This window comes from Lissotriton helveticus, chromosome 7 (assembly GCF_964261635.1).
Source record: "Lissotriton helveticus chromosome 7, aLisHel1.1, whole genome shotgun sequence".
In the NCBI taxonomy this organism is placed as follows: domain Eukaryota; kingdom Metazoa; phylum Chordata; class Amphibia; order Caudata; family Salamandridae; genus Lissotriton; species Lissotriton helveticus.
In genome coordinates this window covers 933,224,649-933,243,988 of record NC_136068.1, presented here as the reverse complement: position 1 = coordinate 933,243,988, position 19,340 = coordinate 933,224,649, and the positions used below count along the sequence as shown (strand labels likewise).

The 19,340-nt window shown below is 45.6% G+C and overlaps 1 protein-coding gene across 1 annotated transcript in view; it reads left to right on the top strand.

Moving 5' to 3' along the window:
* Window positions 1–19,340, top strand: part of DIAPH1 (diaphanous related formin 1) — a 1,046,618-nt gene that overhangs the window by 955,519 nt on the left and 71,759 nt on the right. The gene's annotated exons all lie outside the window — the stretch shown is intronic.

The window sequence follows — 19,340 nt, the reverse complement described above, 5'->3', positions numbered from 1 at the left end:
TAAGTTAATTTCGACACAACATCTCCGTCCTCGCAACAGTCTATACCTGCCTTGCCGACTAGACTGTCGACAACTGCTCTGTTGACAAACCTCTATCCTCCAGTACGGCAACTGAACAGGACATGTACCTCAGACACAGGACCTTGTAGTCGACATAGACAATGGGGCCATCAATGGGCACGTCAATTAGAATAACTGATAGCATATTGAGGCCAGATCAGACTTTACCAAGCAAGGTGCTTCCTTTACCCCCTGTCCGTCTCCAGGAGATGGTAGGTACAGATGAAGATAATGACAGCCCACTTGGGGCCACGAGTAACACGTCGCAGGTACGCATCAAATGTCAGAACACTGCTAGTGAATATGATCATGAAGGCACATCCTATTTGCAAGGGGATTTCTCCTCTAAAGAAAAGGATTGAACTGGAGAAAGATCTTATGAGGAATTCCAGGAAGAGAATCCCTATGATGATAATTTTGAAGCCTAGTCTTCGAGAGCCTATAATGCAGGTTCTTATTGTTCTGTTAATAGATTGTCGCCAGATGCTAAAAATCCACTTCAACAACTGCATCAAGCAATGTTGCCCTCAGCTGGTGCCTTCCTGCACTCTCCTCAGATGCTTTGCCAAGAGAACGGTTGAACTTGAGTACTGTGAAACAGTTCACAGCCCGGCTACTACTACTGGAAGTGAATGGGTTGATTGTTACACCCTTATCAGCATCTCCAACGCCTCCCATGGCTAGTTACATTCCATACAAAATAGAGGGTTTCCGCGCTCTTCTTGAAAGAGCTGCTACACGATTTGACCTACCAGTGCTGGTACAAATACAGACTGCTTCCTCTATGACTTTAAGGAAAAAGCAAGGAAGTTAAGTGGATCTATTCCCTTAATAGCTCATATCTTTGTTGAGGATATTATGGTTATAAAAAAAAACCTGCAACAGTGGCGGCGGTGATACCATGCCTGCATAAAATAATATAAAGTCTATGAGAGTTCTTCCACTTGTTTAATTGGTCACACAAAGCCAAATTCAGTCGTTATGCAAGCAGCACAGAAACTGTCAAAAAATCCTGCCATGCTCTGCACCACCTTATAAGGAGGTTGGATAACGTTGGGAAGCATCTTGCAGCCAGGGCAGCTAAGACCGTTAGAGCTTCTAATTCCCTAGCTATCCTGGACAGATATGATCGACAGATATGGTTGGACTTGGGAGCATTCATCGACTATCTGCCAGAAGACAAGGGACAACGACTATATTTCAGGAGAGAGAATGAGAGCACGTGTTTTCTGAAATTATTGAGACTACAGTGGATGTTGCCTTAAGAGGTTTCAAACAAATGACTGGAATTGCGGTTTTAAGATGTCATGGATGGATAAATGCCACATCCCCACCCCATGCCAACGACGCAGGAGCCATAAAGCAGAAGAAGTCCTGCCTTTGGGCCTGGATTACCCTACACACCTGTTCTGATAGGTACAGATTTGGCGAAACCAGTGTTTCCTAAATCATTAGCCTTGCTGGTATAGTTATCTCTTGGAGCAGGACAGGGATCCTTAGTTGTGTCCTATCTGGGATCAGTCCAAGCACCAAGGCTTTAAAAAGGTGCCTTGTGCCTCCGCCCTTCCTTTTAAATACCATCCACCCAGCCCTAAGAGTAGTTAGGGCCTACTTTAGGTATGACATATAAGTATTAAAATTAGATCTGGCAAAAGGTTAATTTTGCCAGATCGAAATAGTAGTTTTACAGCTGCACTACAGGCTGCAATGGAAGGCCTGAGACCTATTATGCGCTCCACTAAAGTAGCACTGTAAAATGAGTGCTGCAGCACACTAGTAGCATTTAATTTACAGGCCCTCGGTACATGCAGTACCATTTAGTAGGAAAATATAAACAAATTAAATGTGCCAATTAGGTGTAGTTCTATTTTACCATGTTTTTAAGGGAGAGCGCAAGCATGTAATCATGTAAGGAATGCGCAGAGTGCTTAAACCCATTAAAAACGGGTTCAGCATAGGCAGACAAAAATCTGGGATGATTCTGCTGAGAGGACCTGTTCCAAGATACAAAATAAAGAGCTTCACTTTATAAAGTCTTTTATATAATTTTTTGATTTTTACTACTTCTTTTGCTCCTCTTTCATCACCGGATTATCTCACATCAATCTCCTCAGCCCTTCCCTTGTTTTTCTCAACCCCTGGTTCTGCCAAAGGTGAACCTTTACTACCCTAATCAGGTATCATATCTTATGATCTTCTGTCTAAATAGCATCCCAGAAAAGCTGCAGTGCCTTCACTGGCTTGGAAAACTTTGAATTGCCAACCCCACTACCACCCATACATGGATTACTAATCTTCACAAAGTTGCCAAAACTCCACTCCAGTTGGCCTAATCACTATTCGCTTATCACCCCTCACCTTTCCTTCTTCTCCTCCCTCTTTCTCCAGTGTTCCTTCTTTTCATCATCCTAACTCACATGCGTCTTCTCATTCACCATGGCAAGATATTTCAAAGAGTTGGTTTTCATGTTATGAAACAGCTCAGAAGGAGCCACACCTATAATTGAATGTTGTGCCTATCTATACACACGTACCTTCTTCCTTATTTCATCTCTCCAATACATACCATAAGCCAGTAAGCGCTGCATGGTCTCTTTAATACTTTATTAAACCTTTCTGCGAGTCCTGCCCAATCTTCAGTGTAAAAAGATGGGGTTCAGACACCATGGCAGAGATTGCAGAATTAGTGTTTAAGATCATTAGTATAACCTCAGCCATCATATACTCAATCTCACCATATACTTTGGACTCAGTGGCACTTCAGATCGCCAACTGTCTCTACCTTAGTCATAGCATTCTGTTCAGGCAAGGTTTCATTACGCGTGATAAGGTTCCTAAGAATATCACACACTACTTGGTGTTCGTAGTTTTTGCAACAGTGACCAATGTACTCAAATGTTATTGTCTAGGTTACACTGGCAGTTGCGAGGGGGGAATGGGCCAAAGTCTAAACTATGTATGCAGACACTGTAAACCTTATTGCGAATATGCCAACAGTGTTGTTTTCCAATATTGTAGTACGAGTGAATAGTGAGTGGGGATAAAAGCTCTAACACGGTGTATAAAACATTGTTTCACATATATATATATATATATATATATATATATATATATATATATATATATATATATATATATATATATATATATATATATATATATATATATATATATATATATATATATATATATATATATATATATATATATATATATATATATATATATACCCAAACCTCCTTTTACAGAGAATCAGCTGCACTCCACAATGAGGATTGTATCCATTTAATTTCAAATGCAGACCGCATTCCTGACATGTTTCGTTCGCCTTGAACTTTTTCAAAGGTGCGCCGCTGATATCATTTTGATAACAAATGCAATCAGCAAGTTTATCCACTCATTTAAAGTCTTCGTCCCCTGGTGGATGCTCGTAGTCAATCTAGTGCATTGTGGTACTTGCGGTTTCAAAGTTCCCATAATTCTTACCCTCCATTGGGTGATGTCAGTAGTTATTACATTTTACTGCATTTTGGAATAATTGCGTCGCAGGAACAACCCATTTTATATGTATATATAGATATTTATAGATAGATAGATAACTGTCTATCTATTGTGTGGCTATTTTATGGTACTTCAGTGACTTATGACTTATTGCTAGTGTCTATAGGAGAGAAGGATTGACTTGCTTTGTTACTTAGCAACATCAACAGACCCTGAACTGGCCTTAAATGGGGCTGTACAAAATCATATTTATGAGGAGAAATCAAGCGACTGATTTTATTTAACACATCTGAATTGGAGAGTAATTGGTTACACTCACGGTGGCCTGTTTAGATTGGCCATATTCCACCTTAACAGAATAGATAATCCTCCATATAGAATTGAAATTTAATGACACATGATCAGAGGAGGAGTTTAAAACAATCTCTTCTTGGCTATACCCTGTTCAACTTTACCTGCTGCATAGAAGACAATGTAGCATTCGATTTAATAGTGCCTACAATAAGAATAAAATAGCAAATTATTAGTAGTACAATTTATCAATAAATGTACATTTAATTCTGTTCTGGGCGAAGCGAAACCATATGGGGAGAAACTAAGGGTTGTGACTACTTTGCATGTTTGTAGCCTTCTGCTGTAACAAGGTGAGGCCATTACATTGGTTTCCTACTGTTATAAAATATGCTGACACCACTAATGTCACGTTGAATCTGTTTTGTGAAGACAGAGACGCTTGTGCTGCTCTTGCGGCCTAAACAGTATATATTCCGAACCTACTTGCAGTTCTACCATACAGTACCTGTTTAGGGAGAAAAAGTGCATTGCATTGTTGCTGCATGGTAAGTACTTTCTAAACACGGCAGCATACACAGATGCTGCACGTGGACTGCGCTCTTACCCTTGATCCAGAGCTGTTCCTCTACTCTGGCACCTATGCTGCTCCCCCTGCCCATGACCCATACCCCTTTGGATGTTGAACTTCCCTTACCTCTTTGGATTATGTGCGTCTTCATACATCTTCAGACCCTGGGTGTTACTGCCTGGACCCTGCACAAACCGCTGCCACTAAAACTCTGCGCTGATCCCCGTACTGCTGCATTCTGACTTGTGAGGTTCCGTGAATTCTGAACCTGTTCCATAAAGGTCATGGTTTCGTTATGAATTTGATATTAGCGAACCGTAACTAGTTAGTGCGGCAAGTATGAGTGTTTTCGTCATGTTAGACTGATGGATTCACTACATATTTAGGGATTTCGTTCTGAACCCTTGGGTTCCATTTTGTGTATGGCAGCCATTTTGTGGTTGCCCCCACATAGGCCGATGACTGTGGCTGAACAAGTCTTTGAAGTACATGTACACCTTAGCTCCAGTTCGTGCTGACTCCTGTTTGACCTGAGTAAACTGACCCTGTTGCCTGAAGCCGACCTTGTTAAACCAGTTCCTGCCCTTTAGCTGATCAAGATTAAGGATCAGAGCACAGGACATCGTAAAGTTTTATTGCACACAAATATGCCTTATCCTACTCTCACCTGTTTCTGCTCCTTTCTTTATGGTCGATTATGATTGGGTTGTGGCCTTTTTTATTATGGGTTCGTTCGACCTGTCTAAAGAAGAATGTTGGGTTTGACAGATGATTGATCATGGGCTGGGCAACTGAAAAGTGGGTTTTACTGTCATGCGATACCTTTGGTGTGAATACATGTGATTGGACAGTTTGTAAATATTAGGTATTTGTCTGGAATGTGATTTTTGGCATAAAAAGGGATGACTTGCTGTGTAAAATTGAGCAGTCTCCTGAGAACTCATACCGTGATGACTTCTAGGACTTCTGTTACTGGCTGCAGCCAATAAATTTGATCTTTGACGCCACCAAGAAGTTTCCGTGTCTCTGTATTCTAAGACAGGTGGAACCCGAAGGCTTTGGGCGTGCCCCTGGCGCCGCTGGGTATTACATAACCCGGTTCTTCACTTGCCCCTGTTCTGGTCTCTGCTATATCCACCTTGTACTTCTCCGTCAACTATTTTGCTCCGTGGTTCATGCGCTGTGCCCTTTTTACATTGCCTAGACCTGCCTCTGGGCTCTACATTGCCTGCAGGGACATTTTGCTGCACTCTCTTCTCCCGTGGACATGGCGTTTCTCTGGACTCGTTACATGCTGCCCAAGCCCCTGCACTGCCAGAGCTCCCCGGATCCTTTGCTACTCCCAGATCCTGCATAGTCTTTCCCCTTGGATCTTGTGTTGACCTTCTGGACCATTCGCTGCTCCTCCAATTCCTCTTGATCATTGGTTGTTCCTCACACAGCCACACCCAACCGCAAACACTATGCTGCTACAGTTCATAACTTGCACTGTTCTCTCCTGGAACCACTCCCTGTACCGTTCCTTATTCTCGCCTGCCCGCCCGCCCCCCTCCCCCCAACCACACACACACACCTCAATCCTTGGCTCACCTAATGAACAGCTTCTTGCCCTCCTCTTCCTGTGCTGCTCTACTCATGCCACCGCCTTTATACTTCAGCCTAATCATTCTGCCTCCTCATCCCAAAAGAGCCTGTCTATTTAGCTTTTGTGTAGCAAATAGATATTCACGAAGCTTTACTGCAGGAATACAAACACAAGTCTGGCTTGACCAGCCCAAACTCCACCATTTATGGTAAATAGGTTGCACTTTTGCACCGTGCGATCTCTCCTGGGTATTACTTAAAGTTTCAAACGATTATCAATATGCTAAGGCCAAAATATTGTCGTGTTCAACCCCGATAGTCCTTATGGAGATCTTTTTTGCTCCCTCTGTCCTTGCAGCAAGATCTTTATCTGCCTCGCAAGAGCTTTTTGTTTCAAGTGGAATGGTTGTGAGATGCCCCATCTTTTACTTGCTCCTCTCTGGGGTATATTTTAAGTATGACTGTAGCAGTTAGTACTTTTCTTGTTTATGACTAAAAGCAGCAGCGGTTTCCTTCCTCTGTTGATTTGCTTTGTGTGTGCTTGACACCTGCTGACTGATTGACTCCAGCTTCGAGAAAAAGACGTTTCCTAGATTTAAAAACTGCAGATGACGTTGTATGTCTGAGTTTATAGCACCCGATTGCTTAAATAGACTGGTATGGTTTCACAACCACACCCACAACCCCACACACACGCAACCACAAACACAACCACAACTACACCCAACCACACACAATCAAGCACACACCCTGCCCCCCGCCACTCACTGCCTATCAGCCTCCTCTCAGCCAAGTAGCGCGATCGCGATCAGTTTCACTTTCACGCGATCAGTTTCACTTTCACGGCCGCGTTCGCCGTGAAAGTGTTCACGTTTCTAGTTTTATTCAGCATTCACTCTTGTTTCCTAGTGCTTGACAATCCAATCTCTACAATATTTAAGCAGCCTGCACGTCTCCTGTCAACCATACCACTCCATGCACTTTCACCGATCCACATAGATATCAGTGGTACAGACAAAGGTAACCAGGTTTCTTAACCTTCCTTCAAGCAATAACCAGAATAGTAAACTGCATTCATGCCCCACTTAGTTTTAAACAGCAAACAGTTACTCTAATCGGTTTGTTTCACAGAGGTTGTGTCTTAGGGGAAGGGCAGTGGCATTCGCATGGCACTATACACTAGTGTGTTCAAAAGAGTTGTTTAGAAAAAAAAAGTGGTATGAAAAATGTACTCTTTTTTTTTTTTTTTAAACATTCTGATTCCACCAGAATCCGAGTCCTCCACAACACCCTGTTTTTTTGGCTGTCAGCTTATTCTGTATCCTCTGTTCAATTCTGGGGTGCTTTTTCAACTTGTTGCTAGTTCATTACGAATCTTACTGTTACTAATTCAAATTGTTACCTTTGGCTTGTTTGCAATGCAAACTTTATCTCAATAAGTTGCTGTAACAAGCTGCAAGTCCGCTACGTAAGCCCATTCATTTGCTAATTATTTTCCACATAAGGCTGCAAGACCATAAAGTGGAGTTTTCAGGATTTTGAATAGTTTCTTGTTTGAAGATGTTACTCTCTCCTGCGCACCCCACTCCTGTACTAAGGTTACGAGTGACTTGGCACCCGCCTTTCAGAGGTTCTTGCATATGGTGACCAGAATTTTAAAGTAAAAAAATGGGACAGTTCACAAAAATAGAAGGACTACAATTTTACTTCAAGTGGAGAGAGCGCTCCTCAGCAGAGAATTACAGAACAGACAGTAAGAACATACATCAAATGCCATTTTTAAACCCAGTAGCTTGCCTGTTAATTAAATTGCTTTTTTGAAACAACTGTTAACCATCCCTGCTTTGGAAAACATAAAAAACACCTCCCACCGTTTTCAGTTGACCCTCTTTAAAAACCGGGACATGAGCTACATTTCTTGAAATTTGCTGGGACAGCTGGTTAAAAACTGGGACAGTCCTGGCAAAACGGGGATGCCTGGTCACCCTATTCTTGCATCCACCCAAGTCTGGCCTAGCACTGGTGCGTCCCAGCCTGGCACACACCGGGTGATGATCTCCGCACCTCCTTCTAGACCCCAGCTCACTACTGTTTGCAGACTGTCACTCAGCCCTCACCTCCCTGGCACTCACCCTTCACCCCTCCGGCCTGGCAGTCACTCCTCGCACCTGGCACTCACCCTTCTCCCTCTCTGGCACTCACCCTTCTCCCTCTCTGGCACTCATCATTGACTCTCCTTGACACTCAACTGTCACCTCCCTGACACTCACCCTCGACCCTCCTGGTACTCATACTTCCTCTCCCTGGCACATATCCTTCACCTCCCTGACACTCGCCCATGTCCCTCCTGGCATTCACTACTCGCCCCCTTGGCACTTACCCATCACATCCATGGCACTAGCCCTTCATCCCCCTGGCCGCTACCCTTCACCCCTTGCACTCACCCTTCCCCTACCTGACACTCACCTTTGACCCTCCTGACTCTTACATCTCGCCTCCATGGCACTCAACCTTCACCTCCGTGGCACTAGCCCTTCACCCCCCTGGCCTGGCAGCTCCCCTCACCCCTGGCACTCATACTTCCCCCTTCTCGGCACTCACCCTTCCCCTCCCTCGGCACTCACCCTTCCCCTCCCTGGCACTCACCCTTGACCCTCCTGACTCTTATGTCTCATCTCCCTGGCACTCACTCCTCACCTCTCTGGCACTCACCCTTCACCCCCATGGCCTGACAGTCACCCTTGTCTCTCCTGGTATTTACTCCTCACCTCGCTGCCACTTACCCTTGACCCTCCTGGCACTAGCCCGGTTTCCCCCAAGAACAAAAAATAACAAGCATTGGCATAGTCAATAGGTCTCGCCTTTGGGACCTTATAAGTGTTTACCCACGCAACAGTTGATGTTGTTGCACCAAGGATATTGTGCTGCATAACTAAATACTTAAAAGGTCCTAAATGCGAGACCTATTGGTCATGCCAATGTTTGTCGTTTTTTTTGTCTCTGCACCTCTGTGATTCCCCATACCAATACTGCTGTTGATTTTAGTGCCACCCCTTTTGGCCCTGAATCTCTTCTCTAATCAGGCAAGATAGAGTATTTGAGACATTGCCCATGAATTCATGGCTTGTTTTGGCAGAATTGAATATGCGCTCAATTATGATGAGATTATTTAACTTCTGTAATGTGACTCTTCGTTGGAGTCTAGTAAATGTTTTCCTTAAACGGAGTAAGCATTTTAAGCATCGCGGCTTTATCACAGCAGTTTTAAATATGACAATCTTGCTTTCCGAATGTGGATTTGAAAAGGGCTTCACACTCCACATATAAATTATCAATGTACTTAAGACACTCCTTTTTCAAGTGCAGGTCAGTGTCCAACTCGATCTGGATATTTGATATCTTTGTTTTTTTCTACTTCAACATGTTTTAAGTCCTTTCTCCATACTATGCTTTCTCAGAGCTTCCTGTTCAACCACTAATATATGCTCTATTTGAGAGTTTATTTGGATTCCCTTGCTTACATTGTTGGGATTAATGATTTCAAGGCTCCCTGGAGCCCTAACATGTTACAATCTGGTGTTCTCTTTACTTATAATGGATTCCCTTCGAGGTTCTACATAGGTTAGACAGACTCAGTTTTGGAATTCTTGAGCTCCTTTCCTGGGATGTGTTTATGATGTGCTCAGCGAAGTCGATGCGATGTCTGTAAGCCAGCCAATGGGCAGCAACCCAGAGAGTTTCATTCCTGTTTGTATTCCTTTATAAACACCCCAAAACTGTTGAAATTAGGCAGAGCAACAAATAAACTGTAAAGCCCATGCTTGTCTTTGCATTCCATTTGCTTTGGAAAATTGATTTGAAGCCACAATGAGTTTATCTGTGCTAGACATTCAATCTCTGAATTGCCATTTAATTCGTTTGTGCATGTAATAAATCTGGAGTAAAGGCCCTTTGCAAAGATCAGGCAAGATAATCCGACTGAAAATCTAGGATTAACAACCAGACCTTCTGTTTACCATCTAAACAATTTGACCTCAACACTCTTCCCTTTCCATCTAGTTGCTCTTCAGTTTGTAATGCTTTTAATGAGTAATTTCCTGTGATGTACTTGATTGCAAATATCATGTAACATCACTTACTGCGACGTTCTTGCCGACCCAGTGGCTAACAAAAACAAAGCGTAACATAGGCCACACTTAAAAAAAAAAAAAAAAAGTTGACATTACCCCATGGGCTGCAGCAGGCACGGCTAAAACATTTTTAAAAACTGCGAAGACCTCGTATTGTTTTTGTCTCTTCCCTGGAATGTTCTACTGTGCTATGGTGAAGCGGCCCCTCACCTTCAATCCTGTATAGTTTCTGGTCTGCGAAGGTACTTTCAAAAGTATTTTCTTTATATTTCAGACCTTTGCCGGCAATGTAGGGAGGAAATTAGTTAAGACTTGTTGTCATTCACCTATTAGCACTGAACTGTGCGTGTTACATTTTCAAGGTTTCTATTAAACAGGTGAGGGGGTTGTTTATATCCTTCTATTTCGTTCAGTTGGTATTTACGTGACTGAAGATTAGTGATCCCCACTCTGATTACGGTGCAATGCTCCCCACTCTGATTACGGTGCAATGCTCATCGACTAAAATGTGTCCTATAGGTGAAAATGCATTTATAGTGAAGGTGGTTCACCCAATTCTGCGGACAACTAACACGTTCGAAATTCTTTTTCATTGTGTGGGGTGTATATGCATTTGAACAGAACATAATCTTCTTAAAATATAAATATATATGTATATGAATCAACTAAGAGTGATAGAGATTACATTGATTTAATTTCTACTAATCGCGAGACGTCATAAAGAAACCACGAATGGAATGGGAAAATAAGAAATCTTTCAGAAATCGCCGAGCGTCTCAAAGCACACCTTTCACGGAAATACAAGCCACTGGGAGGGAAAATAACGCTTTTGGACGTTTACACATAACAGAAATGTCTTCATTTGTATCTATATTTTTCTTGTTTCTGTTGCTTGAAATAGCACAGCTTGAATTGACATACCCGAGCAGGATGTCGGTGGTCACGCGAGTGCTGTAGCACGAGTACTTTGGGAATTATACAGCACGTGAGCTTCTCTCGCTTCAGCAGCTGTTAATCTGTGAATGGGTCAACGCCTATTTGGGTCATTGCGCGCTGCCTCTTTTTCTTCCGCCCTGCCTATACCCTGAAGCTCTGTCCGCGTGTGTTTTATACACTTGTATGCTAACCTTTTTCCTGCGTTAAAAAAAAAAAGAAATAATGTTTCCCCTTCCAGTTTGCGCCCCTAACTCGCTCTGCATTTATTTGTGGAGGATTATCATCAGAAAATGGTTTTGGGCCAGAAGTATTTAATCCACCGTTCGACTTCGGGAAATATTTGCAATGTAGTTTAAGGGATAGCAAGCAAAACGACAGAACGCCACTGAATGCAGGGCCCACAATTGAATTATATTTAAAAAAGATCAAATATAAAATATTTTTTGTGTTTTTCTAATTTAGAGTGTCCGCTTTTCATTCTTAGATATGTTTTACATTATGGTTATTTAAATATGTTTTGAAGTTGTCCTAGGAATTTCACAGTATGGGCCCACAATTGAATACATCTCTGCACTTGTACACAGTGGTAAAGGAGTGTATACACTATTGGGGTATCTTTCATCGGTTCTCATGCTTGAATCATTCCCCGTCGTCGTATCATTTTTATCCACCTCATCACATCATTATTTAGGGGTTTGTGTTTTGCCCATAGGCCTCTGCTCTACCCTCTTTTAGCTGTGGGAGCCAGAGCAGAAGAAAGGAAGAACTAGGAAAAGAAGAGTTAATTAAGTTAGTGTTGATTGCATGGGTAATAGCCATGTAGTAGGTGCGTTCATCCAAGTCCCGGTGAGCGCCTGTTTTTCTGACTTGTCTCTTTTAGAAAATATTTTTCCAAGGTCTTGGCCCAAGGCTACACAGTCACAGGATTCATTGAACTATTGTTCAAATTTTGACGGTAGTGCTTCTAACCTTTGTCTTGCACATATATGCAGGTGGAAACGTCGTTCTAAATTATTTTTTGATGCTAAATGGTAATGTGGTGCCAAATAGAATCCATATTTTGTCCACATGTATTTTTTAATGGCGTCATTTTCCACATATTCCTCACCTTTTTAGGTCTCGCAGAGAGACCTAATGCCACCCATCCACAAAACTGACTTTTTACGATGAGGATTTCCAACAGTTCACGTGAATCCCAATCACGTGACCTGCTCTCATGCACGAGCCTTCAAAGCCTCAGCCATTTGCTTCCCAACCAGCGCTGCAGGCCGTGACTCGCATCAAAGGCAGCCCAGCTTCTCCCAGCAGGCAGCCCACCCCCTCCCTCTCCATATGGTCACTCGAGTTCCAAGCTTCCCCAGTGTGCGCTCGTTCACTTCACTTTTTCACGGCCCACTGATTTGCCAGTTGTAATGCTTTCTGTGTGCTGCTGTGAAGGCATTCTGCTTCAATTTTAAACATTAGGCCAGACACTTTTTCCCTTTATAATGTTGTAAATACAAAACACTGACTGTGCTGAACAATGTACCATTTAAAAATAGCTATTCATTATTTTCTTACTGCGAACCGGGTGCCTATAGATTAATCTTATTTCACCTGTAAACTTTGTGAGCAAATCAGAAAAGGGCATTTTCATTTGAGGAAAATAAATGTTTATTTCTAAAGCGCTACAACGTATCCAGGGTTTCTCAGCGCTAGATCGAAATTTTTATAATTACATGTTTTTAAGCCTGCCCAGCCTGTGCCGTCTCTCCCGACCCCTTAACCCTTCACCCTGCCCCCACCTCCTTCTGTCTCCCAGTCCCTTGCTGTCGTCCAGTTCCTTGTTTCATCTTTGTTTGCCCTCATCTTTCTCTTTCTTTCTCCCTCCAAGTCCATCTGTGAGCTGTCTTTATCTTTCTGTCCCTCCATCTTTCACCATGTTCTTTTCCCCCTGTCGCCCTTTTCACTCTTTCCCTTCTTACTCGCTCTCTCGCTTCCTTCTTCCTCTCATTGTTCCTCACGCTGGAAAGAACGTGAAACACAGTGCAAGAAAGTGTGTTGTGCATATGGAGCGGCGTAAAGCTTTCGAGACTAAGCTGCTCGTGTGGCATTATACCAACACTTTTATTAAGCTCACTGAGTCGATAATACTGATGTTTGTTGGTAAAGCGAGTCGGATATTGTGCAGCGCGTGCACCGTGCGACACGGGTGTGCAGAGCAGATTGCCTCTTAGAACACGCTGAAGTTGTGCAAAGCACCCGGCTGCAGATAAAATAACACACCAAACCAGCTGGACATTGACCGTCTATTAAACCCAGAGCACTTCAGTTCCGACCCTCCTCCCCCCTAATTACATCCCTGTTCACGGCCGGGGCCCACTGCTTCACACTTTCACGGCCGCAGGCCGTGACTCGCATCTGCTTCTCCGATCTTCAAAGGCTCTGCTCCCCTCCACCCCCCCCCCCCCGCCTATACTCTCTTCACTTTTCTGTCTCTCTGCAACAACCATATGGTCGCTCGAGTTGCCGGCAGCCTCCCTCCCACCTCCCCCTAATTGCTTTAATTTTCACGGCCTCAAGGCCGTGAGCTACTTCAAAGAGATCCGCTCCCCAGCTAATCTGCCTGCCCACCCCCTCCCTACATTTGCCTACGTCCTGCAGAACTTGTTTTTAAATCCGTGCTTTTCGGCCACCCCTCCTCCCCCCGCCACAACAATGCCGAGAGCTTGTTTATCTCCCGCACTTGGCAACCACGCAAACATTCACAATTTTTGTTTCGCCTTGATTAATTAAGCAATATAATTATCAGGGGCTGTGATGCAGCCTTTCGCCAACAAAGCTCCAGAGGGGCGAAACAATAGGAAGTCTGTCAGTATGAATGCATTCCACGCGCCACAGATGCACGAGGATATCCGAAACAATGAGAGAAAATGCTGCCTGCAACTGAGCACAAAGCATGCAGCTCTCAGCACGCACATATTGCCAGAGACATACCGCCGGCTCCCTGGGACACAGATACCTCGTTAGATACCGGCCGGTCCGATAAGATTCATTTGCAGTCATGTGGTGCTACGTTTTGCCCGTTGCATTAATTTAGAGCCTGACTGACGTTTTTTGGATTGAAGAGGCGGCTGTAAATTCATCCACTTTCACCTTGCCTCACGGTGACCATCCCGAGTTCCTCTGAAGCGGTCGCTCCCCACGCTGCTCCCTGCTGAGATACTGGTATCGTAGCACCATTGTGATAGACAGCTCTTTGACGTGTAAAATCTATAGCGCTTCGCTCGCATTGCTCCAGAAATAATTTGTGCCTGATTCGATTTATTTCGTAGCGCTATACTGTTAACAGAGCATTAATTAAGAAACTATTGTACATTGCTGCCTTGCCTGATTAACTTATTTGTGTCTGATTGTGCCGGTGCCACTGCCCTTTTCATTGCCATTAATTAGCTTGTGCCCCAATCTCGTCCTGCTTGGCCTTTTGGCTTGCTGCCATTTTGTTGTTGTTGTTGCGCCTCCCTGCCCGGCTCTCCACCCCACTCCCGCCTCCCAGCTGCTCCTCCCTCCCACTGAAAGTTTTGCTTCTACCCTCCAGAGTTAGCGCAGTGACCGTCCCGAGTTCCTCTGAAGCGGTCGCTCCCCACGCTGCTCCCTGCTGATATACTGGTATCGTAGCGCCATTGTGATAGACAGCTCTTTGACCTGTAAAATCTATAGCGCTTCGCTCGCATTGCTCCAGAAATAATTTGTGCCTGATTCGATTTATTTCGTAGCTCTATACTGTTAACAGCGCATTAATTAAGAAACTATTGTACATTGCTGCCTTTGCCTGATTAACTTATTTGTGTCTGATTGTGCCGGTGCCACTGCCCTTTTCATTGCCATTAATTAGCTTGTGCCCCAATCTCGTCCTGCTTGGCCTTTTGGCTTGCTGCCATTTTGTTGTTGTTGTTGCGCCTCCCTGCCCGGGTCTCTATACCCAGCTCCCGCCTCCCAGCTGCTCCTACCTCGCCCCCTCCACTATCCACATATGACAGATGCTTTTGCGCGCAGCGTTCACGCGCAGCGGTCGCGCCCTATGCCCGCTGTCCGCGCCTGGACCGCACCCAGCGCCAAACCCCCTGGCCCCCGCAAAATCCACTCCGCTCGCATTACGTACGACGCCGCAACCCTCTCAGCCCTTAACCCCGGCCGCCCACCCTACTGCTACCAAGCCGTCCCAGGACACACCCATGGACCCTTCACCTGCCACTCCTGCAAGTTCGACTGCATCAGAACCCACACCAAATCCACAAACTCCAAACAGAGCTCCGACACCAACCACCTAAAGTGCATCCTGCTCAACACCCGCTCGGTCCACAAACACGCCATTGAACTCTGGAACCTATTCGACACTACATCGCCGGATGTCGCCTTCCTTACAGAAACCTGGATGAATGCCTCATCAGCGCCCGACATCGCCATAGCCATCCCGGACGGCTACAAGATCATCCGAAAGGACCGCACCAACCAAACAGGAGGAGGCATCGCCATCGTACATAAGAACACCATCCACATCACGACCAGTTCCGACGATTACCTCGCAACCGCCGAACACCTTCACTTCCAGATCCACACCGACCCCAAGACCACACTCAGAGGCACCCTCATCTACAGACCACCAGGACCCCGCACACAATTCAGCGAAGACATCACCGACTTCATCAGCCCACACGCCCTCCCCTCCGAGGACTACATTCTACTGGGAGACCTCAACTTCCACCTGGAAAAGAAAAACGACAGCAACACTACCACCCTTCTGGACAACCTGGCCAACCTCGGACTAGAACAACTAGTCAATACCCCCACCCACTATGCCGGACACACGCTCGACCCAATCTTCAGCTCCAGCAAGCACATCTCCTTCAATCACACCACAGCTGTCCACTGGACTGACCACAGCTGCGTTCTTTTCAACTATAAAAAGACCTCGACCCACAACCCCCCACAACCTATTCCCCGAAGAAACTGGAACAAAATTACCACCGACCAGCTCTTCACATCGCTTCACCAAACCCCCCCGCCAAATCATCGGACCCAAACCAAGCAGCCACCAACCTCACACAATGCATCACCCACAGCGCCGACGAACTAGCACCCTTGAAAAACCATCAAATCAAACAAAGTAGCAAAAAAGCCCCCTGGTTCAACGATGACCTTGAGAAATCCAAGAAGTTCTGTTGTACCCTCGAGAAAGCCTGGAGAAAAAACCCACCCACTAAAAACCTGACCACCTTCAAGAACGCCACCCGCAAACACCACCAACTGATCCGATCCACCAAGAAATCAGCATTCAAGGATCGCCTTGACAACAACGCCCAAAACAGCAAGGAACTATTCAACATCGTCAAAGAGTTCACCAACCCCACCGCCGGCACCAACGACATCTCTCCCTCCCAAGACCTCTGCAACTCCCTAGCCTCATTCTTCCACAACAAAATCGCCGACTTACATAACAGCTTTGGAAACCAATCCGAAGACCAGTCCACTCCACCCACCTCCGAACCTAAACCACCCTCTAACATCCTTTGCGACTGGAACCCAATCACCACTGAAGACACCATCCGCCTGATGAACTCCATCCACTCAGGATCGCCAACCGACCCATGCCCCCACCACATTTTCAACAAAGCAAACTCCATTATCGCACCCCATCTCCGTGACATCATCAACTGCTCCTTCAACTCCGCTACCTTCCCGGAAAGCTGGAAACATGCCGAACTCCGCGCCCTTCTAAAAAAAAACACAGCAGACCCCACTGAACTTAAGAACTACCGCCCCATTTTGCTCCACCCATTCCCTGCCAAAGTCATTGAGAAAACCGTCAACAGTCAGCTCGCCGCCTTCCTCGAATCCAACAAATCCCTCGACCCCTCACAGTCCGGCTTCCGAGCCAAACACAGCACCGAAACCGCCCTCATCGCAGCAACAGACGACATTCGAACTCTACTGGACAACGGAGAAACAGCTGCCCTCATCCTACTTGACCTCTCCGCAGCCTTCGACACAGTCTGTCACAGCACCCTCATACAATGCCTTCACAACGTCGGAATACAAGGAAAAGCATTGGACTGGATCATCTCGTTCCTCGCCGGAAGAACCCAGAGAGTCCGCCTCCCCCCTTTTAGATCAGAGGCCACCGAAGTCATCTGCGGCGTACCACAAGGATCATCACTCAGTCCCACCCTCTTCAACATATACAGGAGTCCCCTCGCATCCATCGCACGCCAACACAACCTCAACATCATCTCTTACGCAGACGACACCCAGCTGATCCTCTCCCTCACCAAAGACCCAAACACCGCCAAAACCAACTTACACGAAGGAATGAAAGAAATAGCCGAGTGGATGAAGAACAGCCATTTAAAACTGAACTCGGACAAAACGGAAGTCCTCATCTTAGGTTCATCCCCCGCTGCCTGGGACAACTCATGGTGGCCACCGGCCCTGGGAACCGCACCCATACCTACGGACCACGCACGTAACCTGGGCTTCATCCTGGACTCCCTCTCGATGACCAGACAAGTCAACGCCGTCTCATCATCATGCTTCTACATCCTACGCATGCTCAAAAAAATCTTCCGCTGGATCCCCACCGAAACAAGAAAGACAGACGGTCACCCACGCACTGGTCACAAGCCGACTGGATTACGGAAACACCCTTTACGCCGGAACCACAGCCAAACTACTGAAAAAACTCCAGCGCATCCAAAACACCTCAGCCAGACTCATACTGGACATCCCCCGTCAAGCTCACATTTCCAGTCACCTGAAAGACCTCCACTGGCTCCCCGTCAACAAGATAATAACGTTCCGTCTCCTCACCCACGCACACAAAGCCCTCTACGACCTAGGACCCGAATGCCTCAACACGCGACTGTTCTTCTACACCCCCACCCGCCAACTACGATCGTCCAACCAAGCCCTCGCCGCAATTCCGCGCATCCATAGATCCACCATGGGTGGAAGATCCTTCTCCTACTTAGCGGCCAAGACTTGGAATTTCCTCCCCACCCACCTCCGCCTTACACAGAACCACCTCTCCTTCAGAAAGCAACTAAAAACTTAGATATTCGATAAGTAAAATACCCCCCTCCCTCAAGCGCCTTGAGACCTTCTGGGTGAGTAGTGCGCTATACAAATTCTCGAACTTGAACTCGCTTCTCACCCCCCATCCCACTTCAGTACCCTTTTTTCTTTCTCTTCCGTTTTCTCTTCTCACCACACCTCATCAAGCATTCTTCCTATTCGTCTCTTTCACGTATTGCCTCTTCTCTTTAATTCCTTTCTTTAGTGTATCTGCGTTCCATTTGATTCCCCTCTTCTCTGTTCCTTTTCCTCTCTGTTTTATTTCCATGACCTTTTCTCTAGTCACCCTCGTTTTGCATCATTTCCTTTCATTTTTTTTCTCTTTCCATCCACACGTCCCTAAACCTAACTCCCAGTCTCATTTCATTCCGGTAGGCGTTATCATATCTTCTCTCCTTTCATCTTTCTTCTGTCCACCCTCTTTTCATTCTTTCTTCCTCCCCAGCCCCCTTCTACACAACTCTTGCCTCACGAACTCCTTCTACAACCTCAAGTGATTTCCTTGTGCACACAAGTGATCTGGTCTTTCCTGTGCTAGAGGGGTTTTCGTGTAGAAATCGACTGAAAGCCCAGTGTTGTTCACAATCACGTGTTGGACTCCAGTGCCTGAGGGCGTTTCATATGTAGACGCTATAGAAATCTATGAAGACGGTGTGCCGAGCTTTTGACAGCCCCATGTCACCGGGGCACCTCCAGCCATGTCTGCTAAATTTTTCACCAACGCGAAGCAATTCTGGGACTTGGATTTCTCCTCCCCCTCCCCAGCCAGCTTCCCCCAGGCCGTGTTCCCTCCCACCTTTCCTCCTCTGTCCCTCTCTCTCCCTACATCCAGCGCAGAATCCACGACTGTCACGTCAGTGCCTGCCACATTATGCACTGGTAGTGTTTCTTACCCATCTGATGCACTTTAGTTATTGTTTGGAAACACTCAGGAAATCTTGGAGAGATGCCGACCTCTTACGGAAATGTTTGCAGGGAATGTTAGAAGACTACTGAAGTGCTATTCGAACATGCTGGGTAAACAAATGTATTGCACGTAGAGACTGGAGGCTTTGCCAGCCACAGGTATCCGTCCCCGTTAATAGTATTCCTCTACTTATTTAACCGTCCTATCTAAGGTTCTACTCTAAGCTGTGTTGAGATGCGATCTCTAGGCA